Raw genomic sequence first — 20,938 nt, 5'->3', positions numbered from 1 at the left:
CTTTTCTCCCCCATTTGCAAACCAAAAGGGTTTAAAGGAACATGGCCCTTCTAATTAGACCCCTTCTCATTCCAAAATGTTATATTTTCGGTATGTTTATAACCACACGTCCACGCAGGTCCTCTCGATTCCTTCACTGCTCTGGTTATCAAAGACACTTTCCTACCACGTTTCCATGGTAAGGAAAACCCTGGGCTAGGGGCGCTTGGGTGGCTCAGTCAGTTGAGCATCCAACTTCGGCTCAGGTCATGGTCTCAGGGTTCGTGGGTTCGAGCCCCGTGTCGGGCTCTGTGCTGACTGCTCAGAGCCTGGAGCCTGCTTTGGATTCTGTGTCTCCCTCTCTCTCTCTGCCCCTCCCCCGCTTGCACTCTAAATAAATAAATAAATAAATAAGAAAAACATTTGTTAAAAAATTTAAGGATGAATTTTAAGGTAGGTGAGTTACATTTCCATAAAGCTGCTATCCCTCCCTCCCCCCAACAAAAGTATATTATTTTTCGGTTTCTTGCCTCTCGAGTGTTTACAAAGACTCCCAATTCTCTGGTGCCTGGGAAGGAGAATGGAGACTTGTGGTTAAGTCCGCTGCTCTCGGGAGGCCAAAGACTGAGCCTACATCCGTGTTTCTCCACGGTGATTTTGTCCCCTGGTGGGGGGTTGGCGGAGGGGGCATCTGGCAACGTCCCGAGATGTTTGTGGCAATCACGACCGGGGAGGCAAGTGTTACTGGCCTCTAGTGAGCAGAGGCCAAGGGTGCTGCTGAAATTCTGTGCTATACAGGACAGCCCCACCACGACAAAGAACTCTCTGGCCCAAGATGTCAACAGTGGTGAGACTGAGACATCCTGCCCTACCTCTAGGCAACACTAGAAGGAAGGGAGTCTTGGATTAAGGGCCCAGTGCCATCCAGCTCCCCCGATGTCTACTGAACAGCCCGTACCAGGGGTCAGACACCGGGCTGGGCTCAGTGAAAGGAATGTCCCCGAGGAGTGGGCCCGTCCGTTGGGGTCATCGCTGTGCCCTTAGGCCTTGGCGCACTTCCCAGCCATGTGACATACACAGGGGAAGAACTAAAGCTCGGCCGGGTTTCTTTCTGCCTCTGCAGGGCATTCGGCTCCTATCACTCTGGTCCACACTGACAGCGTTAACGGCAGCTGATTCACTCCGGGGCTCGTCGGCAAAGAGACGAGAGCTGCGAACGGAGCGCCCCTCTCGCAGGACGGGGAGTCTCTCGGTGCCCGTCTCCCGAGAAGCCCTTCGAGACGCAGCCTCTGAGGACGGAGCGGGGAGGGAAGACACCTCTGTGAAGACCACCGGGCTTGGTGGAGACCAGTGTGCTTGGGTCTGACTTGCGGCTGGAGAATGAGTGTTAACTGGGGCACAGCCAGGCCGTCTCCTCCTGAGGGTGACGTCTTGTCCGGTATCCTTTCCAGATGCCCGGTGGGCTGGGCGGAGCTGGGCAGCACGGCCAAAGAGAGGGACGTGCCAGAGGAGGTGTCTCTGAAGAGGCGGGCTCTCTGGGGGCAGGCTTCCGCCCTGCACGGTCCCAACGAAGGGCGTGGTGGCCAGGGCCACGCTCCTGGTCCCCCACTCTGTGGCTTCCCTGACCGCCGGACACCCTTCTCCAAGTCCCCATCCCTCCCCAGTGCCCTCTGGCAAGGGGAACAGGTGCCCTAATTCCCAGGAGGTGTCCTTAGGAGCAGTCCCCCTCTGGCAGCTCCCCTGCCCCACTCACACCCCCCTCCCTCCGCCCCTCAGCTCCTGACCTCCCTCCTCGCTCCTGTTCCTCTGTTCCTCTCCCTCTTCCATCCCCTTCTCCCCAGGGCGCTTGATAAATATTATTCTAATTCTGAAATGTGCGATGCCAGGCTCACCTAATTAATCTGGATGCGCCCCAGGAAATGGGTTAGGGCCTGAGCTATTTTCCAACCGCGGGAAAGAAAATCGGTCACTGAGGAACAGGGAGGCGGGGTCTGTGAAAGAGTGGGCACCAGCTCCAGGCCTGAGAGAGGGGCGGAAGGGAGGAGAGGACAGAGGGGGACAGGCGGACGGCGAGTGGGCCCACGGAGAGGAGAGGCAGGGAGAGGCACAGGGGGAACGGGAGACAGGACGCAGGAGAAAGGGACGCAGGGAAGGGACAGAACGGGCAAGGACAAAGGTCGAGGGACCAAAGGGGCAGTGAGCAACAAAGAGAAATTCAGAGAAAGCACAGGGCTCAGAAGGTGGTGGGGGGAGGGGGGTCAGAGGGCGCACTCAGAGTGGGGAGGGGTGGTGAGAGCAGACAGCAGAACAGAGACCTGGGCAAGTGAGGGCAGAGGGGGCTTTCCAGCTAACAGCCAACCCCACTGGCCCTCCCTGGTCCTCGGCTAGCATCTCATTTAAAGACCCGAAGAATCTTGGGGCGCCCGGCTGGCTCCATTGTTGGAACCTGCAATTCCTGATCTCAGAGTCGTGAGTTCGAGCCCCAGGTCGGGCGTAGAGTTTACTTCATTAAAATCGTCATCACCAACATCATCATCATTTTTAAATAACTCGAAGAAGCTTGCTAACAGCCCTGTTCCTCTCAACCTCCCCTCCCCCACTTCTGCCACACTATCAAAAGCACATCTTTTTGCCCCAGTTGCCTTGGTCCACCCCTCCCTTTGGCTCATGGATTCCCTGGCTTCTGCGGATGCGTGTCGAGCAGGGGTGGGCGGGGGATTAATTGGGCAGCAAATCTGAGCAGGAAGAGTAGTCATCCTGGGCATTCGACCCTTGTGGGTGCCCTGCCACCCCAGTTTCTGACAAGACACCGAGGCTCCGAGTGATTCGAGGACTAGCATGTGACGGAGCAGAAACTTAAATCCAGGGCCCGTGACTCGTGTCTGGGTGTCCTTTCGCTCCCGGGACTGCTGCCCGCATACACCTCCCGTCCCTGTGCATGGGCACAGTCAACTTGCACGAGTCCTTCTGGCCTCCCCAGCCGGGTCCGCCAACTGAGCAAACGCCAGTGAACATTTGGGCTTGGAGAGATGAGGGATTCAGTCGGTCGGTCGATGAGGGATTCAGGTCAAGACCAGTTACCTATGAAAACCTTGGTTCATGTTGTCAACGACCCCCAAGGAAATGAAAGAGTGTCTGAACGTCCCTAAGTGCGGAGTGATCTGGACACAAGGGACCCAGCCCAACCAACACTTTTTGATATGCTGCCACCTGCTTTGAAGACATGAAATCCTTCTGAAATTGGCAAGTGATTCCTCTTAATCAGAGAAAGGTAGGGGCGCCTGGGGGGGGCTCAGTCGGTTGAGCGTCCGACTTCGGTTCAGGTCACGATCTCGCGGTCCGTGAGTTCGAGCCCCGCGTCGGGCTCTGTGCTGACGGCTCGGAGCCTGGAGCCTGCTTCGGATTCTGTGTCTCCCTCTCTCTCTGCCCCTCCCCCATTCTCTCTCTCTCCTTCAAAAATAAACATTTTTTAAAAGATTTAAAAAAAAGAAAGAAAGGTAAGACCTCCTTCATGACTTTCCTTCATGGTCTTGCCTGCTTAGGAAATTACACGGGAAATCGAAGACTTAGGAAACTGACCGCTCTCATTTACTGAACAATTACTACGTGCCAGATATCAATGCTGAACTCTTCCATGCATCATATCCTATAATCCTCAAAATGACGTTATTTGGTAGATGCTCTCGGTAGCCACAATCAGTATGATGAGAACACTAAGGTTTTGCAAGGTCAGCTCTATTGCCCAAGGACACACAACCAATAAGGGGTAAATCCAGATTTCCAAGACAGGCAGGCAAAGCAGCAGAGGTGTGCCACCACCAAATTATCTATTCATCCATTCGTTCATCCGCCCGTCCAACCATCTGTCCCTCCATCCACTCAGTCACATTTATTTTTCTACCTACTATCTCTCTCCCACGGTCTCTGAACACAGGGTTTTAGACAATGACCCATCTTTGGTGGGGAAATCTGCCCAAACAGAACCCGGCTGCGCTCAGCTACCCAGTTCTGTCGACCTCTGTGGGTCCTCGACACCAGCAAGCTTCGAACGCTTTTTACAATGTTTTCAGCAGGCAACCGTTTTGGGCAACAAAATCTAAGCACAACATCGACATAGACCCTTAGACCCTTAGACCCTTGCTCTGCATGAAGCCAGAGTCCTGCTCCATGAGACCCTTGGCTTCTGAAAGCAGGCAGTCCCTGGGCTTTGTGGAGTTTCTAAGTTTGAAAAGGAATGTAGGAAAAGAGTACCAAAAAAAAAAAAAAAAGATAAAACTATGGAACTTCTCACAATCTCCCCTCATTTGAACAGGTACTAAAACTGAGGTTCCCCCCAAATTAAGTGGGGGGAACCTAGGGACCCTTAGTTCACCTGGGAAGTCTGTTTGATCTCCATTAATACTTTCCATACGAACCCCACGAACATCACTGCTCACTGAGAGCCGATGGAAACCAGCCTCTGTCCTCCGCCAGATCTCTGGATTTCTGAGCCACACAAAAGGGGAGAAGGTAAGTTCTCCTAGAGCCCAATAAGTTTTTCTGCGTCAAGGGCGAAGCAAGCTGGTTCGTTTAGACCCCTACACATGCCTTTCCTCTTTCTGGGAAGAACAGGGAGACATTTCTGTTGTCGGATAGGTATGATAAAAGGCCAAACACATCAACTGTTCCCTGAATAAGCTATTCTGGTTAATGTTATTCCTGAGGACTAATGAGAACACTGCTGATCTTGAAGGATTTTCGAAATGACTTATTTTAAGAATGCAAGTTTCTTCCTTGAGAGGGGCCACCAGTCTAATCTTTAGGTCTCTTCGGAGAAGAAACGAAGCAAAATAAAGACGATTCTGGGAAACGAAGCTATTCACGTCAAAACTATGGGGCAAACCAGGAAAGGTTGGGTTTGGGTTTTGTTTTGTTTTGTTTTTTCTCTTTAAGTAAATCTCTGACAGTTACTTTCGTATTTCTCCTACAAGTAGAATGCAGACATCCTACTCCAGTTAAAGTATTCCGGCTACTTGAGTCCCGGAGAAGGGAGGTTCATACTTGACCGTGACGGCCTGGGTACAGCCCGTGTCCTCTCTCACCTCATGCCCGAGCCTATTCACTGGGCAGACGGGGTGTCTTTATTCTCTGAAAATATGCACTCGGGACAATCGGAGTGACTATATTTTTTAATAAACACGGACCAAGGAGAACGGCTTAATTTAGTTCTTAGTCCTGGTTCTCTCACAGTCCACTTGAAAAACACAGCTGCTGGCTTTGTGTGTGTACAAGACCGCTCTCCCCTCGCAGAGAGGCTCCAAATGGGTGTGGAGATCTCCTTTGTTGTGGTAACAATGTTCGTGCACCTGCACTGCGCTGTTCGGCAGGTCTGAGCTGCCCGGGGCACCATCACAATCAGAATGCATCCTGGCCAATAAACAGTGCAGGACCCGGGCAGGGAAGGCTCAGCCCGCAGGCTCTGTGTTTTCCAGGCAAACGGGGGAAGGTCCTCTATCCAGATGGGCCCCTGTCCTGGGGCTGTGGCCTGGGGTCAGCCCGAGCTGGGCAGGGCCTAGAGGCGCATCCTATGGGGCCCCAGTTCACCCCTGAGAGCCTCACCTCCACACACTTCACTCCTTGCCTCCTGAGTCCTGTGAAAATTCACCCAGGCCTGGGAAGACTGGGTAGCAGCAACCCCCAGCCTAGGCTCTTCAGAAATATCTGGATCGTCCCGGAATGATCCAAAGACCTAGATGTGGCCAGCACAGCCACCATTTCGGACGGGGAAGACAAAAAATGCTACCGAGATTGGTTACCAGAGCCACGCGGGCGGCCGGGGGTGGGGGGGAGAGGAGTGAATAAATATGCCCGCCACCTGCTGTTCTCTTTTGTTATCTCGGTGTGGTTTGCTTGACTTGCTGTAGGCACAGATCTAAGTCTGGAGGGGGAAGAAAAACGCAGGTAGGATAGCCTAGTGGCTAAACGCGGGATTCTGGAGCCGGGCTGTGGGGCTGCTGGCCACCGGGCGCACCAGTGATCTCCCGTAGCTACTTCGTGGCCTGTGGTCCTGCCTCCTCGTTCAAAAGATAAGGCTACAATAATAAGGCCAAAAATAATGTCTACCTCTTAAGAGTTATCATGGAGATTAAATGAGTTAATATTTGTAGAGCACTTAGAACGGAACCTGGCAACCAGTAAGCACTCTATAAATATTTGATTCATAAATAAATCCAAATACAACCTCCCAGTGCCTGCACAGGCTCGGCCTATAGGACCACGACAAAAAAGTGGTGGGAGAGGGGCATCCCGGAGGACTGAATCCCTGATGCCAGATGGGCAAAACTCCTCCCGTGGAGAGTGAACCACATGGCATGTGACGGCCACGGGTCATCCTGGAAGGGACCACCCACATCCCCTATTTTCCACTCCGGCCTGACCGAGGACAGGAATGCGTCTGGTCACACACAGCAGCTTTCACTGCACCCTGAACTTGGATTCTGAGAGCCAAGTGCAAAGAGAGTGTCTGTTCGTTCGTCTCCGCAAGGCCATCACAAACCGTGCTTCTGCTAGCGAGCCGGGAAGCTTCGAGATAAAGCACCGCCACCGAAAAGCCAAGAGACTCCCCTCACGAACAAAACAAATCAGGATTCCAGCGGGCATGAAAGGGCAAACGTATCAAACTCACCAGGGCAACATTTTCTGCAAAGTGATTCAGCTGGGTTTTTTCTTCATTCTTCCTACCTTCCTTTTTCTTCCTTTTCCTTCCTTCCTTTCTTCTTTAAAAAAAAAAAAATTATAGGGGAGCACCCGGATGGCTCAGTCGGTTAAAAGCGTCTGAGTCTTGATTTCAGCTTAGGTCATAATCTCTCGGTTTGTGGGTTCAAGCCCCACGTCGGGCTCTGTGCTGACAGCATGAAGCCTGCTTGGGATTCTCTCCCTCTCCCTCTCTCTCTCTGCCCCCCTTCTGCGCGTGCGCGCTCTCTCTCTCTCTAATATAAATATATATATATATACACATATATATACATATATATGTATACACATATACATATACACACACGCACACACACACACACGTATATATATGTGTGTGTGTGTGTGTGTGCGCGCGCGTGTGTGTGTGTGTATAGGGTTAATGGGTGGCTTAGTTGGTTGAGCACCTGACTCTTGATTTCAGCTCAGGTCATGATCCCAGAGTGCTGGGATTGAGCCCCATGTAGGTCTCCACACTGAGCATGGAGCCTTCTTGAGATTCATTCTCTCTCTCTCTCTCTCTCATTCAAAATAAATAAATTGTAAATCATAAACATCACTGTCATTTCCAAGCTCAAGTTTCTTCACATCAAAGCAAACATCAGAAGAGTGGGGCACACAGAAAGACCACCCACCATGCTCTCCATTTTAATTAATTAAGTCATTCATTCTTTCAACCACATTAGCTGAGGGCCTGCCTTGTGCCAGGCACTACTCGAGCCACAAAATACAGGTGGGAACAAAATAGGCAAACCCATGCGTCATCCTGACATCACGGCAGGGGAGTCCAGCCTAGCACTGGAGACCAACCAATTTCCCAAAAGGAATCTTCGGATTGAATGGAGTTTGAACGACTTGTATGTTGCTGTTGGAAATGTCACATTCGGTTTGGTTATAGAATTACAACCCCATTTCTCTCGGGTTTTAAGTGTAATTATTTATTTTGAGAGAGACAGAGACAGTGCAAGTCAGGGAGGCAGAGAGAGAGAGAGAGAGAGAGAGAGAGAGAGAGAGAATCACAAGCAGGTTCTGCACTGTCAGCTCAGAGCCCGACACAGGGCTCGAACTGATGAAATTGTGAGATCATGACCTGAGCCAAAATCAAAAGTTGGAGGCTTAACTCACCGAGCCACCCAGGTGCCCCAGATTACAACCCCATTTCGATGTGAGCAACATTCATACAGGCACAAAGACTCGAACCCGTGTCCTGTGAGGAACAGATTTGTAGCTAGGGATGTTTATCCCAGAAGCAGGAAAACTGAAGCGGGCCTTGACCGCCATCTTCAAAGGGAAGTCTTGCCGTCTTACAGAAGGGGTACATTTCCAACGGCTTGTCCACTAGGTACGTCTCGTGCCAGAAAGCCACTGTTAGCTCCCCATCAGAATTACCAAGAATTGTGTCCTCTGAACCCATGGACTCCTCCAGGCACAGAGGGAGCCCAGCGATCGACGCACTTGCAGAAGAGGAGGGGGACCTGGCCCCCAGAAGGAGAGGCACTAAAACCCTCTTAAGTCCCTCTCACCCAAGAGATTCTATGAGTTTAGGATGCTAAAACCAAGCAGTCACAGGAAGACATTTGCAGGTAGCGTTCTCCTCCGAAGGGAGAGTACATTTTCCCCAGGGCTGTCTGCAACTCACAGGACAGATGTACTCTCTGCTTTCCGGAACTTTCGCAGGTATGCTGAGATCAGAATGTGCCAGGGAAGAACTCACCTGCACCACCTAACAGGCCCCATCCCACAGCCAGGCTAACAGACTGAAGTGGGGACTGGCTGAGAGACTCATACCCAAGGTCATGGGCACGGAAAGAAACCCTGGTTGGGATTAGCCTGCCTTTTAGCTCCCAGGAAATGCTTCAAGGCACAGAAAGATGGAAGATGGCCCCAAAAGTGAAAGAATGGGGGCTATGCAGGTGCCCCTGGAGCACCACACATGCAGAGAAAGGTCAAAGTCCTTTCCTTTCCTATAAGGGGCTGGGTACAGTCTAGGCACATCCCATCACATCCTGCATTAGACTGCAACGTTGTCTCCTCAATCCAAACTGTGGTGCTGGAGACAGTGATGTACGAGCAGGCTCCTTGGGCAGAAATGGGCAATTGAGAAGGCACAAAAGCAGCAGAGACAGAGCTCACGGTCTCTTGGAAGTGACAAAGCCACTTGTCCAAAGTCCACCTCCAGGTTCCTAATAAACCCCGGTGCCCAGCTGCTCACCCTGTGGCAGGAGGAAATGAGGTGAACCTTTTGGGTCGTGGCAGGACTCTCCACTCCCAAAGCTGAAAAAGAGAGAGTTTCCAGATGTTAAAAACTCCGGGAAAGACAGGAGAAAAGAAACGAGAAGGGGAAATCAGCAGGCATTCCCAGAGGGACTTAAGAAGGGACTTTGAAGCTGCCTGAGGTCAAGCATCACAGATTCCAGCAGGCTAATCCCAATCGAGGAAACAGACATGGAAATTACAAAAAAAAAAAAAAAAAAAAAAAAAAACGCTCTAAAGGAAATGCATTTTTACTGCTTCCCGGGGCCATTGCAGGATTACAAACTAGGCTGGGAAACAGGAAACAGAAACCGATCTTCAGACAGCTACATCATTGACTAGGTGAGAAAGATTTGTAATTAGCATGCCAATGGTCTACGAAAGAGCCTGCTGGAAAAATCTGTCCTTCCGCGTGGTGTATGGGCCCTGCACAATCTTCACCATTAATCAGTCTGTCGCAGGTTTTTGTCAGACAGAGGAAAGAACAACTTCGCCCAGGTCCGATTTGGATAATTTCTGAATCAGCAGAGTCTGAGTCGATGCAGTTTAACGAAGTTATAGCGGGATAAATTCAAGAAGGAGAACGAGAGGGAGAGAGCAAAGGAAGCAAAGGAACCTCTTCCCCCCCCCCCCCACCATCTCAACAGAAGTGAAGAGAGGTCAAAAGAAGGAAAGAAGGAAGAAACGAGCAAGAGTGGACACAGACACCCGCGGGAAGGAGAAGACACATTTTAATGATCAGACTTGAAAGAGGGAGAGAGACAGAAGCGACAGACCCGACTCTCTTCATGAACGCTTGAGGCTGGGAGAGGAGGTGGGCAACAAAAGCTGGCTGCTAATGATCGGAGAACAGAAAGGCGCTGTGATTTCCCACAGCATCAAGAGCCCCACCCCCACCCCACCCCCCTCCCCCAAGCCTCTGGGGGATCATCTCCCCCGGCAAAGATGGGAGGGAGTGAACTCCTCGGGACACAGTAGAAAGTCACAGAGTGTCAGCTGCCAGTCCCACAGGGTGGCTGGAATCCTGATTCACCCACCTGCCTCCCAGAGCCCGAGAGGTGGGTTTACAGGAGGCCCAGACATCAGGGTGACTGAGGACAGAGTTCCTGCCTGATGGGATCCAAGGCTGGTCTAGGAAAGTTCTCCTGGAAGTAGCTCCTTTGCTATTATGGCGTTCTGCGTCCATTCCTGCCCTAGGGATGACAGCAAGGGTCTGCATTCCCAAGACCTCCAAATGGCAGGAGCTGATGGGCTCTGAAACACGCTCTCTGATGCCACTCAGCATCAACAGCCGCCCCTCCTCCTGCGGTGGGGGGGGGGCCCTCTCGGGTTCAAATCCCTCCTCCCCGGGGCAGCCAGACCGAAGGAAGCTGGAAAAGGGGACAGAGTGGAAAGCATACTTCCCAGAAGAGGACATTTGGCTAAGGGGGCCGCGAATATGTCCAGAGGACAGATGTCCTAAGTAATGAGACTTTAATGCCTGAGCTAATGGGAACAGTACACGAGACCAAATGCCAAAAAAGCAAGGAATAATGAGTGTTTGGGAAGCCGGCAGAGAGCACACACTCCTCTCCCAAACGCCGGGGAGCAGGGCCAACCTTGTAGCCACCCAGAGCCTGGTTGGAACTCGGCCTCCACGGTCTCGAGGTGGGGACAGTGGCTCTGGGCCAGGGTGATCAAGGCTTCTCCTGTTCCTGTGACCAGAAGTGGGTGGGGGCTGGGGGGGGTGGTTACTGGAAACAGGGCTCAGGAATCCCCCTCCCTGGGAGGGGGGACCTCATGCGAATGCCAAACTGCACAGGTGGTGGCATCCATGTTCATTTTCTAGAGAAATGGTTCCCACACCCACCTCAAGCAGGTAAGTGCCCCGGTCAGAGACCCTGTTCCAGAGCTGCAGGCCAGCCCCACCACCATGGCCATGACCAGGTCAACAGAAGTTTGGGAGGAAAGCCCGGGGCGCTGAGGGTTCCCCAGGATGCCTTCCTCTGAGCGAGCCTTTCAGGACAGAGGACCTGAGGTCACAAGAAACAGAGAAACACCTGGAAAGAATGAGGAATTAGGAAGCACGGCTAGGAAAACGGAAACGGGGGAAGGACAGGACCGGAGCGGGAAGCAGCAGTGAGCTGGCTGAAACTCTGTCTTGTGTGCACGGTGCTCTGGTTATAAATGGGGCAGGGAGGTGGGGGTGGGGGGGCAGTGATAAATGGAGCTGTTTCTGAGCCGTATGTCTCAGTAATTAAAACTGGGAATGGCCCGAGGTCCATCGTCTTGCCCCCAAATCATTTCTTCTCCCTAGTGCCCCTATTATTCCAGAGCTGGGACTCGTGCAGCATTGCCCCCGGGTTCTGCCAATACTGGAAAGGTCTGTTGTTGTTTTTTTGTTTTGTTTTGTGTTTTGTGTTTTGCTGTTGGTTCTCCGTTGGAATCGGGGTGTGTGGCTTTGGGTTTTTTGTTCTTTGATTTTTTACATTTTCTTTGCATCGCCTTCGCTATCCTCGACCAATATAACCCATTCTTGAAAACAAGCCTTTGCACCGCACCCTGGTGGCCTTGTGCCCTGCAGGCAATGCAAGCGAGGCCACCAGCCCGGGTCTGCAGTACCCTGATCTGGGTGACCCGTTTACATCTGGGAAGATGAGAGCCAGCTGGCCCCCAAAGGAGATGGAGACTGGCACAGCTCTAGCCGTGCGACCTTGGACAAGTTACTAAGCCTCTTTGAGTTGATTTCCACGTCTGTTCAATGGGCACCTATCCCCAGACGCACGGAGGCAGCTCAGGTCCAGTGCACAGCAGGGTTCCAGACACAGAGCAAGCCCTGGGGACTGAGCACTCTCCCAAGAGTCTCCCTACCACCACGCCCCCCCCCCCACTTCATCCACATGACCTTGAGCCCTCAGCTAACCGAGGCCTCCGGCCCTCCTCGACACCAGCTCTCTGCAGGTGCACAGGTGACGGGCTCGTGTAGGCTTCTGGGCAACAAACCTCCCCACCATCCTGACCTTTGAGCCGAGGAAGCTGGCTCCCCAGCCACAGAGCAGGGCTGGCTCCTCCCAGGGTCCAAGAGTGCCCAGAGGCTTTGCCCCAGCCCACACAGCAGGAGGGCCACCTCACCGTCCTGCTAACTCCTGATGGAAAAGGGAAACATCAGCCCACCCGCTGAACCACCACCACGGCGCCCCCCCCCCCACCAAAAAACACAAGAATTGGCCACAAACTGCCCCTGTGGCCCCTTGTCACCTGCCCCACCCTCGCTCCGCTTCTGTGACCAATCTCGCACAGTGACTATACTCTTGGGGGACCTGGGGGCCCAGTAAACGCATGTCAGGAACCTACAGGCAATTCTCACGGGAAGCCCCACGTTCCTGTGCTTGCAAACATTTCTACCTCCTCGACGGCTGTCCGGCCCCGGCGGGGACCTCACGCGAATGCCAAACTGCACAGGTGGTGACATCCACGTGCAGGAAAGGGACAGCACTGAGAAGCCCGGCTCTGACCCCAAGCCGGGCCGCATGCATTCCGAGGAAACTGGGTCCCTGTACCCTCAGAATCAAATGAGGAATCTAAATTGAGCTATCTGACTACTATCTCTTGAAGAAATGTGGGACATTCTTTTTTTCTCTTTTTCTTTTTTTCCCCTCCCTTTCTGGGCAGTCATTTGAACTATTTCCTGCATATTCAACTCCTTTCTTTTTCCAGCTCCCGCGAGGTCTCTGCCCCGACACACCGATAAAACGCAGAGCTGAATGTCCTACGGCCGGGGAGGTGCGGCCCCTGAGAAGTGGCCGCCACGGAGAGCCGGGCTCTGACCTGCGGGCCCCACCACTCAACATCCGAGCGCCTCTCCTGGGCTCGGCCTCTGGAGACAGCTGATGTGGATCCTAAGACAGCGGGCCTCATTACTGGAGGCACTCTTTACTTCCGCCAATAACCAGTCGATCGCCGATTCCGCTCGTCGGCCTCCGCCCCGTGACTTAGTGCCTCTTACAAGAATCAGATCTTAGCCCAAGAGGATAAAAATGTGCCCCGTTACAGAGAGTCAAGATGACGTGCCATGGGCTCTGAAAACACTAGGAGAACACTGTCCGGGGGAGAGTCGGCGTGTGGCCTCCCAAGGTGACTGCTTAGAAGGGGGACACGTTTAGGAGAGGTACACAGAATCAGGCAAAGGCTCCAAACTGCAAGCCGAGGAGGTGAATTTCATGTAATGGTCAGACCCAAATTTCCAGCCTCGTTAGCCACGTCCCTGAAGCCCCTTCAGCCCCCTCACCTTGTATCCACCTCGCCCCTGTGGGATGGTGGCCCAGAGCTGAGAAGGGGCAAGGCCCACGCCAGTGAATGCGTTTCTGAGGCCCACAGAGCTGTCTTGTATGCAGGGGGCCATCCTGGGGGACAAACCTGAAATCACACGCACCTGGGCCCCAGGGGGGGTTGCCTGGAGGTCTCCCGGTCTCTGGCAAAACCAAAACTCGTTGACCTGGCTAGAAGGCCACATCCCCACCCATCTCTGAGAGAGAGAGAAAGCACTCAGACCGCACCTTCTGAATCACAGACATCGGCCTCCGGTTTTACCTGATGGTCCACTGCCCCCCGGCTCACAACCTTCTGGGCTGCGGGGCATCTCCCTTCTTCGATGGTCTGCATTCCTTAGATCTTATCCAAGGATTGTGCTTAGGTCAGGTTATTGCCCTTTACAAAGGGACGTGGGGAAAACTACAAGGCGACCGTGGAAGTACGACGGAAATCATTTTAGGGGACCGTAAAATTGAATGAGGAGGGACCAAAGAAAGTCAGGGAAGCAAGAGAAGGGAGAAGGCCGTCGCTCACATCCCTAAGTACCGGGAAGTTATCCGGTGTTGACTCAGAAACAGGTGCGTAGCGTAAGACAATAACAGGGTTTCTGAAACAGGTGCATAGCGTTAAGACAATAATAGACGTTCACTGCGCAAGGCAAGGCTGAGAGGCAACCAGGCAAGAGAGTGGCCCTCGGCTTCCAGGTCAAGCTCACCACCCCCAGCTGTTCCCCCCACCCCGGGCCACTGTGATCTGACCTCGCTGTGTGTCAGCTGCCTCACTTATAAAATCAGGACGTTAGGCTGCTGACTTGGCCTGCAAAAAAATTCAACGATTCTGTAACGGACGACGAAATAATGGAAAGAAGGTTGACCCCTGAGCAAACCAGGCAGGGGCTAGGGGCAATGACTCGTGCAGCTGACAACCCAGGGACAGGGACACCTGGACGGCTCAGCCCGCTGAGCGTGTGACTCTTGATTTCGGCTCAGGTCATGATCCCAGGGTTGTGGGATCGAGCCCCCGGTCGGGCACCGCGCTGAGCCTGGAGCCTGCTTGGGATTTTCTTTCTCCTTCTCTTCCTCTGTCCCTCTCCCCTACACTAGCCCTCTCTCTCTCTCTCTCTCTCTCTCTCAAAAATAAAATTAAAAAATAATAACTTGTTAAGAAAATCCAAGCATGTTTCGAAGGGACACATGCACCCCAATGTGCAGCACTATCAACGATAGCCAAAGTATGGAACGAGCCCACATGTCCATCGATGGATGAATGGATAAAGAAGGTGGGGTATACCTATACAGTGGAGTATTACTCGGCAGTCAAAAAGAATGAAATCTTGCCATTTGCAACTACATGGATGGAACTGGAGGGTATTATGCTAAGCGAAATTAGAGAAAAACAAATATCATATGACTTCACTCATATGAGGACTTTAAGAGACAAAACAGATGAACATAAGGGAAGCAAAAATAATATAAAAACAGGGAGGGGGACAAAGCATAAGAGACTCATAAATATGGAGAACAAACTGAGGGTTACTGGAGGGGTTGTGGGAGGGGGGATGGGCTAAATGGGTAAGGGGCACTAAGGAATCTACTCCTGAAATCATTGTTGCGCCATATGCTAATTTGGATGTCAATTAAAAAAATAATAATAAAATAGGGGTGCCTGGGTGGCTCCAGTTGGTTACAGGTCTGACTTCGGCTCAGGTCATGATCTTACGGTTTGTGAGTTCGAGCCCCGCGTCGGGCTCTGGGCTGATGGCTCAGAGCCTGGAGCCTGCTTCCGATTCTGTGTCTCCCTCTCTCTCTGCCCCTCCCCCATTCATGCTCTGTCTCTCTCTGGCTCAAAAATAAATAAACATTAAAAAAAAATTAAAAACAAAAATAAAAACAAAACAAAAAAAGTGCAGAATAAAACTAAAAAATTAATTAATTTTTAAAAATCCACGTATAAATGGACCTACACAGTTCAAACCAGAGTCATTCAAGGGTCAACTATATTACCACGCCTTTTCAGAATGTTTTGGTTTCACTTCTTTCTTTTTTAAATTTCTTTACTGCTTATTTATATTTGAGGGAGAGAGAGACAAAGCGCGAGCCGGGGAGGGGTAGAGAGAGAGGGAGACAGAATCCGAAGCGGGCTCCAGGCTCTGAGGTGTCAGCACAGAGCCCGACGCGGGGCTCGAACTCACGAACCGCGAGATCATGACCTGAGTGGAAGTCGGACACTCAACCGACTGAGCCACCCAGGCGCCCATGGTTTTACTTGTAGAGATAAAAAAGAACAAGAACGGACAGGCGCAATCTATCCTGAACGTGTATGAAATAAGCCTGTTCAAGGCCAAGGGACCGAGACCCTCTGAGGGTCTGCAGATAAACCAATCCCTCCTCCCGGTCTGCAGTACCTACTAGAAACGCGAGGTCAGAAATGTGACTCGGAAAAACAATGGGCTGGCGTTTCCCAACATAGAGAAAGGGGGTGGGGGGAATCACCGCAGAAGAAGATACTTCAAAGAACGAACTTAGGGGCGCCTGGGTGGCTCAGTAGGTTGAGCATCCGACTTTGGCCGAGGTCATGATCTCACAGTTCATGAGTTCGAGCCCCACACCAGGCTCTGCACTGACATTGTGGTACCTGCTTCGAATTCTGTCTCCCTCTCTCTGCCCCTCACCCGCTCGCACTGTTTCCCTCTCAAAAATAAATAAACTTAAAAAAAAAATTTTTTTTTAATGAATTCAACGTAGACCCTCCAGAACCACCCCCCACCCATCGCCACAGGATGGATGTCGTCAAGGGATACAATCAAGACCGCAAGACAAACCACACCTGAATTCACAATTTAAAAAGCGGATTATGCGGGACTCAGTAGCCAGTGGCTGGCTGCTCTCTCAGCGTGTGGTGGGGATTCTAAGTCACTACGGAAGAGGAGCCAGAAAGTTAAGATCTAAAGGCAATCAATCCTGCCAGGCCCTGGAGACATCAGGCAGTGCAGGGGGAGGAAGGATGAAGCTTCCTTTGGTGTGGTTCCCTTCTATTCCGTATCCTTCGTGGGCATGTCTGCCTGGGGCTGGTGAATTAACCTCTTTCCATCAGCACACTTTTTCAGCTGTCTGAACCACTGCTTCCTGCACAATGGATCTGAATCAACTGCACAGTCAATCTGATCTCTCATTAAAATAGGCTGAAAACAGTGAAACGGACTTTTTCCTCTACCTGTGTCTTGGCAGCCTAGCACTGTGGGTAGGCTCTTCCCAAGGAATGTGCTCAGAGCCTGGGGTGCGGCTGTGGGTGGGGAAGGGGGACGGATGTGCACGCCTCCTGGGCTGGGGCGGGGGGCGCCGGAGAGGGCAAAAGACAGCCAGCAACATGCCAGGCGGAACCCTCAAAGTGCCGGGATTTTGAAAAGTCGTTGCGTGGCAGACATGTTAAAATCAAGAATGAACTGGGGCATCTGGGTGGCTCAGCCGGTTGAGCGTCTGACTTCTGCTCAGGTCATGATCTCAAGAGTTCATGGGTTCGGGCCCCTCGACAGGCCCCGTGCTGACAGCTCAGAGCCTGGAGCCTGCTTCGGGTTCTGTGTCTCCCTCTCTCTCTCTGCCCCTCCCCTGCTCATGCTCTGTCTCTGTCTCTCAATGGTAAATAAACATTGAAAGAAAAAAATTAAAATAAAGAAACAGTAAAAAAAAATTTTTTTTTTTAAGAATGAGTTCTGCTGGCCTCATGCGTCCAAGGTCACACACACCTTAGAGGCTTATACGTTCTGTGGTTATAAACAGAGCTGGCCCCCAGCAGGTGAGTGGGACTTGTCCGTGGAACGAAGGAATACACGTTGTGTCCATTTCTCACCCCATTACCTTCCCTAACCCCTCTTCCATGAGCCTTCCTGAACCCTTCCCCAATTTCACTGCTTTCCCCCGCTTAAACAGAAAACATTAAAGGGGGGCCTTCCATCCAAGGCAAGATTTTCTTTTTCCTGTCCTTGCAACTGCTCTGTTTGAAGTAAAACATAATAAAATAAAAAAGTTGACTCTCTGTTTAGATCGACTCGTTAGAATGAGCTCACAGTGCTTCCAAAAATGGGGGTGTTTGGGGGGGTGCTCTGACAATTCATGGCCCGGGAACCTACGAAGAGAACCTCACGAAATCAGCCAGCAAAGGGGTCCTGCTATTACAGTTACCGGGTCTGTGCGCACAGAACAGACCTCTTTGGGTTTGTAATTAATTTGTAATTAATTTCTAGAGGGAGAAAAGGGGGAACAAAGGGTTCCCTGGCTTCTTCTAGAAACAACCAGAGGAGTCCAAAGACACAGGACCCTCCCGAAGGCTGTAGGGTCACCTCCTGTCGCTTTTCCTTTCTCCTGGTAACATCTGCTCAGGTTCTTTGGCCCGCAACCCTGAGCACAAGCCCCCCCCAACCCCAAACTCCTCCACCCCCGCCACCCCCGTACAGCGGGGGGACCCACGGCAGGTCTGGGTCCACCACCTTGAACTAGGTCACCCAAATGGCTTCAGACCTCATCTGCTAAGTAGCCATTAAAGCTATGGTTCTTCCCTTGGAGATTCTCATGTCGAGGACGCTAATGAATCAACTCTGGGGGAGGAGGAAGAAACAGGTTTGCATGTGAGATGCTCAGACAGGGCCGGCTGCTGGGTCAAAGCCCTGCCTCGGGCGAGCAGCCCTCACTGAGCAAAGAGCCCAGGAACCAGGAAGCGATGCAGAGACCTCTCAAGAAGCATTCAAATCGGTGCCTCAGGTTTTACCAGCTCGAGCCTCAGCCCAGGGAAGGTGAACAGGGGAAGGTGAGGTAGAGATCCGGGTGGGAAACAGGCTTCCGGCTGGGAAAGGTGGGCACCCAGCATCCGGTGGCTCCCCAGATCCAAAGCACAGCTCTGCCTTTGATCCCTCTGGCCGTCACTTTCTCCTCCCCGGGGTCCAGCTGAGTGTGACTTTGCTCATCTATCAGAATCACCGGAGAGCTGAGAGTTTCCCCTACAGACGCTGACTTCTACAGAAACAGGATGGCCAGGTCTAATCACTTCTGGAAAAGACTAAATCTGCTTTTCCCCTCGGGGGCAGGAGCAGTGAAAGCAAGCCCTGTTCTGAGGAATGTGTACCCTGGGCAGGCGGAGGGCTGGCCAGCCCGGGGCCACCAGGAGGAGGCAGATGGCTGATCTCAGGGCTGCAGCCTCCCTTCTCTCCTCCCTCTCACCCCTTCTGACCCTGCCACCAACACCCCTTTCAAGGAGGCGGTTCTCCTCCCTGGGCCCCAGCCCCTGCCGGCCCAGCTAGCCACCTACCAGAGAGAGGATCATGCCCTGGAATAAATTCTTTGCCTTTTTCAGAAACGGAAACGTCTCTGCTGAACTATTTCAAGGCACATGGAACCAGACGCACGTCCCGCTTCCTCCGCTGACCTCTGACGAGTGAGCCTCCTTCCTCCTCCCCACTCTGCCCTGGGAGGAAAACTCACTTATGGTGGGGATATTGATCTCTTCCCTTTACCCTACCCTGGTTCCCAACAAGACCAGCTGCGTGAAAAACTCCCCAGGATGGCAAGCGGCGACCTCTTAAAGTGTGAGCAAAGTGAAGCAACTCATGGGAACACACCCAGGAGTCGGGGAGGAGCAACCTTCAATGTGCACACTCACCCTGACACGCCTGGTGTGGGGGGGGGGGGAGAGGCGGGGGGCGGAGATGGGATGCTGTTGTGCCTGAGTCACCCAGGGCCAGACACGGAGTTTCCCCCCGCTGCCCAAGGTCACTCATGGAATGTCCTCGATGAATAGCTCATGCTCCGTCCGTCCCCTTCCCCCAAACACAGAGACAGGCATCATCCCCTACTTAACAAGCATCAGTATGGTGGTTTCCAAAGCCTTGAGCAGGCAACATTGCAGCTGCTGGAAGAGGTGCTGTGAACTGAATAAAATCAGGAGGTGAATTTGAGGCAGAAACGTCCCCTATTTACATAATGGTCTGAGGCTGAATTCAGCTCCCTTACCCTGGTCACCTGCCTTCCCCGACCCCAGAGACAAACTGCTCTAATGGCATCACCAGTCACAGGGCCATCCACCCACACACAGATCAGCACCCTAGTTTGGGGTTGGGGAAGGGGGTCGGTGGGATGAGGAGGGGAAAAATCACCGAGAGGGACAGGGACATCTCCAGGGTCACAGGCCTGGAGAACACAGGCCAGCGCCAGCATCCAAAGGCCGTCAGCATCCTCCCAGGTCATGATGACTCAATTCAGGTCATCAAGGTCAGGGCAGGGGAAGGCTCCGTCTAAGAGAGCACACAACAAAGGCTCAGAGAAGAAAGAAACCCAAAGAAAGGTCTGTGGGCACCAGCCAGCAGGAGGCCACAGCCATAGTGGGAAGGCGGCGTGAGAGGCCAGGATCCCAGGAGAAAGGTGAAGAGGCCTGAAGGCACAGAGAGGGAGACAATTTGGACCAGGACCACCTGCTTCACAGGCAATTCCTTCTCTGCTTTCCAAGAGGAGCCAAGAGCGAGAATACAAAGGGGACACCGACTGACTACACATCATTGTCTCAATCCCTCCATCAGCCCCCAGGACCAGCCAGGCACAGACTCACTACCTGGAAGAGAAGATGGGGTGCAATGGGGGGGTCAGTGGCACCTTCGGGTGACGAGTGAAGATTACGAATGGTTTTGGAAGCACCCAGTCCTGACACCCAAGAATGTCACTGTGTCAGTACCCAAACTTCATGCGTCTGACTCCATAAAACCTGCCAGGGAACATCATCTTTTCTCAACAGCTTTAAAGGAAGAAAAAAAAAAAAAATCATGCCCAGAAATTTCTATCCTCCTTTCTTTCTCTTCATCAAGGTACCAATGATTTACGTCCACAGCAGCAAGGGAAGGAGGTTTCCAGGCCAGAAGGATAACCAGCAGAGTGTAGAGATGAGCTTCAGGTATATGGCTCAGGGTGGAGACCGGCTAGGCAAACTCAGAAAGAGGACGGGTCAGCGGGAGGGGGGTCCCAGTTACCAGCCGGTGCCCGCACCATGTGCCAAAACCGGAGGCAGGTCCTGGGGCACGGTTTGTTTCCCCGAAAGACTCTGCTGAACCAAGTCTGGTCATTCATTCATCACCACCACCAGGGGACTAGAAACAGAGCTAACTCTGCCTCCCCTGGGTGCATCAGTCCCCGAGTGGTGAAGACAGTCTGGTTTCCCCGTTCTTTGGGCTCCGACCTCTCTAATGACTCGCTTGGGGCTAGGGTGGTGGGGGTGGGAGGCAGTCAGGGTAGGACCAGGCACTACCATATTCTGTGCTCTTGGCGTAAGTTTTGGTAGGAGGCTTCCCCCACCGCCCCCCTAACATAAGCTGGAAACGCTGCCCACCAGGTTTAGCACAGCAAGAATGTTCACTCGGAGAGTTCTGCCTACAGGGTTTGAAAGAACAAGTCCTCCAATCTCCGCAAGAAAACGAGCATCCCATTTGGGCAGGATGTAATGAAGAGACACCATCTGCCCTTGGTCCACTTGGAACGGATAGATAGATCTTTACCCCTTCTCACCCGGGGGGGAAAACCTCCTTTCCAGATCACCCCCAGCTCTCACACCCAGAGAACATGCGATTTATACTAAATCGCTTGGTACTCTCTCCTGTCAGCTGCCGGCATTGTTCAGAACCCTAGACTGAAAGACGCTGTGCTGGTTCCAC

The 20,938-nt window shown here is 52.5% G+C and overlaps 1 protein-coding gene across 4 annotated transcripts in view; it reads right to left on the bottom strand.

Moving 5' to 3' along the window:
• The window catches only part of SHISA6 (shisa family member 6), a 282,449-nt gene that overhangs the window by 260,398 nt on the left and 1,113 nt on the right, over positions 1-20,938 (bottom strand). The window lies entirely within an intron of this gene.

The sequence above is a fragment of the Leopardus geoffroyi genome, chromosome E1 (assembly GCF_018350155.1).
Source record: "Leopardus geoffroyi isolate Oge1 chromosome E1, O.geoffroyi_Oge1_pat1.0, whole genome shotgun sequence".
NCBI classification, from domain to species: domain Eukaryota; kingdom Metazoa; phylum Chordata; class Mammalia; order Carnivora; family Felidae; genus Leopardus; species Leopardus geoffroyi.
This window is presented reverse-complemented; position numbering and strand designations above follow the sequence as displayed.